This window comes from Triticum aestivum, chromosome 5B (assembly GCF_018294505.1).
Source record: "Triticum aestivum cultivar Chinese Spring chromosome 5B, IWGSC CS RefSeq v2.1, whole genome shotgun sequence".
NCBI lineage: Eukaryota > Viridiplantae > Streptophyta > Magnoliopsida > Poales > Poaceae > Triticum > Triticum aestivum.
The window spans coordinates 97,817,227-97,822,907 of NC_057807.1; positions in this window are offsets into that span (position 1 = coordinate 97,817,227).

Below are 5,681 nucleotides of genomic sequence, written 5' to 3' on the forward strand. Positions count from 1 at the left end.
CGCTACCGTACCTCGTAGGGTGACAAGGATGCGTACTACTTCAGAGTGGTACGCAATCTTGTCTTAGAGGTCATGTTGCTAGACAACAATGAACCTACGAGCTATGGAGAAGCGATGGTGGGCCCGGATTCCGACGAATGGCTCGAAGCCATGAAATCCGAGATAGGATCCATGTCTTAGAACAAAGCATGGACTTTGGTGGGCTTGCCCGATGATCGGCAAGCCATTGAGATAAATGGATCTTTAAGAAGAAGACGGACGTGGACGGTAATGTCACCATCTATGAAGCTTGACTTGTGGCAAAGAGTTTTTCACAAGTTCAAGGAGTTGACTACGATGAGATTTTCTCATTCGTACCGATGCTTAAGTCCGTCAGAATCATGTTAGCATTAGCTGCATTTATGAAATCTGGCAGATGGATGTCAAGATGAGTTTCCTTACCAGTTTTCGTAAGGAAAGGTTGTATGTGATACAATCAGAAAGGTTTTGTCGATCCTAAGGATGCTAAAAGGTATGCTGGCTCCAGCTATCCTTCTAAGGACTGGAGTAAGCATCTCGGAGTTGGAATGTGCGCTTTGATAAGATGATCAAAGATTTTGGGTTTATACAAAGTTCATGAGAAACTTGTATTTCCAAAGAAGTGAGTGGGAGCACTATAGAATTTCTGATGAGTATATGTTGTTGACATATTTATGATCAGAAATGATGTAGAATTTTCTGTAAAGCATATAGGGTTATTTGAAAAGTGTTTTTCAAGGGAAAACCTGGATTAAGCTACTTGAACATTGAGCATCAAGATCTATGAGGATGGATCAAAAATGCTTAATAGTACTTTCAAATGAGCACATACCTTGACATGATCTTGAAGGTGTTCAAGATGGATCAGTCAAAGAAGGAGTTCTTGCCTGAGTTGTAAGGTATGAAGTTAAGAGTTAAAGCTCGACCACGGCAGAAGAGAGACAAAGGACGAAGGCCGTCCCCTACGCTTCAGACATAGGCTCTATAGTATGCTATGCTGTGTACCGCACCGGAAGTGTGCCTTGCCATGAGTCAGTCAAGGGGGTACAAGAATGATCCAGGAACGGATCATTGGACAGCGGTCAAAATTATCCTTAGAGGAATAAGGAAATGTTTCTTGATTATGGAGATGATAAAGAGTTCGGCGTAAAGGGTTACGTCGATGCAAGCTTTAACACCTATCCGAATGACTCTGAGTAGCAAACCGGATACATATAGTGGAACAACCATTTGGAATAGCTCCAAGTGGAGCGTGGAAGCAGTATTTACAATATGACTTAGAGATTTGCGAAGTGCATACGGATCTGAATGTTGCAGACCCGTTTACTAAAACTTCTCTTACAAGCAAAACATGATCAAACCCCAGAACTCATTGAGTCTTAATCACATGATGATGTGAACTAGTTTAGTGACACCAGTAAACTCTTTGGATGTTGGTCACATGGCGATGTGACCTATCAGTGTTGATCACATGGCGATGTGAACTAGATTATTGACTCTAGTGCAAGTGGGAGACTGTTGGAAATATGCCCTAGAGGCAAATAATAAATTAGTTATTATTATATTTCCTTGTTCATGATAATCGTTTATTGTCCATGTTATAATTGTATTGAAAGGAAACTCAGATACATGTGTGGATACATAGACAACACCATGTCCCTAGTAAGCCTCTATTGACTAGCTCGTTGATCAATAGATGGTTACGGTTTCCTAACCATGGACATTGGATGTCGTTGATAACGGGATCACATCATTAGAAGAATGATGTGATGGACAAGACCCAATCCTAAGCCTAGCACAGAGATCGTGTAGTTCGTATGCTAAAGCTTTTCTAATGTCAAGTATCTTTTCCTTAGACCATGAGATTGTGCAACTCCTGGATACCGTAGGAATGCTTTGGGTGTACCAAATGTCACAACGTAACCGGGTGACTATAAAGGTGCACTACAGGTATCTCCGAAAGTGTCTGTTGGGTTGGCACGAATCGAGACTGGGATTTGTCACTCCGTGTAAACGGAGAGGTATCTCTGGGCCCACTCGGTAGGACATCATCATAATGTGCACAATGTGATCAAAGGGGTTGATCACGGGATGATGTGTTACGAAACGAGTAAAGAGACTTGCCGGTAACGAGATTGAACAAGGTATCGGGATACCGATAATTGAATCTCGGGCAAGTACAATACCGCTAGACAAAGGGAATTGTATACGGGATCGATCGAGTCCTTGACATCGTGGTTCATCCGATGAGATCATCGTGGAACATGTGGGAGCAAACATGGGTATCCAGATCCCGCTGTTGGTTATTGACCGGAGAACGTCTCGGTCATGTCTGCATGGTTCCCGAACCCGTAGGGTCTACACACTTAAGGTTCGATGACGCTAGGGTTATAAAGGAAGTTTGTATGTGGTTACCGAATGTTGTTCGGAGTCCCGGATGAGATCCCGGACGTCACGAGGAGTTCCGGAATGGTCCGGAGGTAAAGATTTATATATGGGAAGTCCTGTTTTGGTCACCGGAAAAGTTTCGGGTTTTATCGGTAACGTACCGGGACCACCGGTAGGGTCCCGGGGGTCCACCAAGTGGGGCCACCAGCCCCGGAGGGCTGCATGGGCCAAGTGTGGGAGGGGACCAGCCCCAGGTGGGCTGGTGCGCCCCCCCACAAGGGCCCAAGGCGCCTAGGGTTTGGGGGAGGGGGGCAAACCCACCTAACTTGGGGGGCAAGTTTCCCCTCTTCCCCCCCCCTTGGCCGCACCCTAGATGGGATTGGGGGCAGCCGCACCCCTTGGGGTGGAAACCCTAGAGGGGGCGCACCCCCCTCCCTCTCCCCTATATATAGTTGAGGTCTTGAGGGCTGCCAATACATGAGTTTCTCCCTCTCCTTGGTGCAGCCCTACCTCTCTCCCTTCTCCTCTCCCGCGGTGCTTGGTGAAGCCCTGCAGAATTGTCACGCTCCTCCATCACCACCACGCTGTTGTGCTGCTGCTGGACGGAGTCTTCCTCAACCTCTCCCTTCCTCCTTGCTGGATCAAGGCGTGGGAGACGTCATTGGGCTGTACGTGTGTTGAACACGGAGGTGCCGTCCGTTCGGCACTAGGATCTCCGGTGATTTGGATCACGACGAGTACGACTCCTTCAACCCCGTTCTTATGAACGCTTCCGCATAGCGATCTACAAGGGTATGTAGATGCACTCACCTTCCCCTCGTTGCTGGTTTCTCCTTAGATAGATCTTGGTGACATGTAGGAAAATTTTGAATTTCTGCTACGTTCCCCAACAGAGAATCCCAATGATATTTCTATTTCTGATGCTGAAACTCAATCAGGTGATGAACATGAACCTAGTGATAATGTTAATGATAATGTTCATGTTGATGCTCAACCTAGCAAAAACAATGATCTAGAGATTGAACCTGCTGTTGATCTTGATAACCCACAATCAAAGAATCAACGTTATGATAAGAGAGATTTTGTTGCTAGGAAGCACGGTAAAGAAAGAGAATCATGGGTTCAGAAACCCATGCCCTTTCCTACTAAACCATCCAAGACAAAGGATGATGAGGATTTTGAGCGCTTTGCTGAAATGATTAGACCTATCTTCTTACGTATGCGCTTAACTGATATGCTTAAATTAAATCCGTATGCTAAGTATATGAAGGATATCATTACAAATAAAAGAAAGATACAGGAAGCTGAAATTTCCACCATGCTTGCTAATTACACTTTTAAGGGTGGAATACCAAAGAAACTTGGAGACCCAAGGGTACCAACCATACCATGCTCCATTAAAAGAGATTATGTTAAAAACTGCTTTATGTGATCTTGGAGCAGGTGTTAGTGTTATGCCTCTATCTTTATATCTTAGACTTGACTTGAATAAGTTCACACCTACTGAAATATCTTTGCAAATGGCTGATAAATCAACTGCTATACCTGTCGATATTTGTGAGGATGTGGCTGTTGTGGTTGCAAATGTCACTATCTTAACGGACTTTGTTATTCTTGATATTCACGAGGACGATAGTATGTCGATTATCCTTGCTAGACCCTTTTTTAATACTGTAGGGGCTGTTATTGATCGCAACAAAGGCAATGTCACTTTTCATGTTAGTGGTAATGAGCATACTGTACACTTTCCGAGGAAACAATCTCAAGTTCATAGCATCAATTCTATTGGAAAAAGTCCAACTATCATTATTGGAGGTTTTGAATTTCCTCTTCCTACTGTCAAGAAAAAGTATGATATTCTTATTATTGGGGATGTTCATATCCCCGTTGAGGTAACTTAGTGTTATTCGAAATTTCTCCGGTTCCATGTTATTCGGAATGAGTTTGTTAACAAGACTTGATCAACCTTGTTAGTGGATTCATTTTGATGATCATGAGGTGGATGAAACTAGAAGGCACAACCTTCTGTACCCTACTTTTACTTTCTGTTATTTAGAATAAATAAAGCAAAAATAGTATTACCGTCTGTTTTTTGAATTATCATGCAATAAAAAATATCCCAAAAATAAAAGTGCTCCAAATGCCCTGCAAATTTAGTATGAATTTTTATGGATTATTTGAGGGTTTTAGCCATTGAAAACACTGCATGAGGGGCAAGCACCTGGCCACGAGGGTGGAGGACGCGCCCACACCCCCTGGGCGCGCCCCCCTGTCTCGTGGGCCCACGGTGGCCCCCTCCACTTATTCCTGCACCCACACACTCCATCTTCTTCCCAAAAAAATCCTCATGCAGCTCAAGCATGAGTTCTAGCTCATTTTGCTGCGATTTTTGATCTCCTTGCTCAAAGCTCCATTCACAAAACTGCTTTGGGAGATTGTTGCTTGGTATGTGACTCCTCCATTGGTCCAATTAGTTTTTGTTCTAGTGCTTTATTCATAGCAAATTTTTGCTGCATAGATGACCCTGTTATTGAGCTTGCATGTCAAATTTATGAGGTCCCAAGTAATTCTAATGCATGATATAGGCTCTAGGCACTTGTAGGAGTAGTTACTACCAATCTTGTTTAGTTTTATTTACTTTTATTTCGAAGTTACTAAAATTTTAGAAATATTTCAGAAAAAGAAATATGTCTAGGAGAATGTATCAAGGTGGTTCCTCAATAAAGAAAGGATCCAGGCTTGCTATGCGTGAGCAAGATGATGAACTACCGAGGGACGTAGAAGTGCGAGCTTGTGAGTGGCCATCAGACGATTTTATGGTCAAGGCAGGCTTTAAGGAGGAATTTGACGCATATGTGCGCAATGCCGATCTTGAGGACTTCTTACAAGATAAGTGTCCTCAGTACTATCTATTGACGGTTTCATTTGTGAGAAGGTTTAAATATAAATGTTCATGTAATTCTCAGAGTGTCCTGTTTGATATTTATGATAAATCTTATACCATGGACTTAGAGGATTTTACAACTGCTTGCAAACTTCCGCGGTGAGGCAATGTTATTGATCCCCACAATTCTGAATTTAGAGACTTTCTTGCTAGTATTACTGTGGGAGAATCTAGGGATATAGCACAAGCTACCATAGGGAGCATTCACTTTCCTGCTATACATTATTTTGCTCTCTTCATTGGTAGATGCATTAACGATAAAGATGAAGCATGTCATATGTGTGTCCCTGATCTTTGTGTCCTCAAGAGTGCCATGTTAGGTTATAAAGAT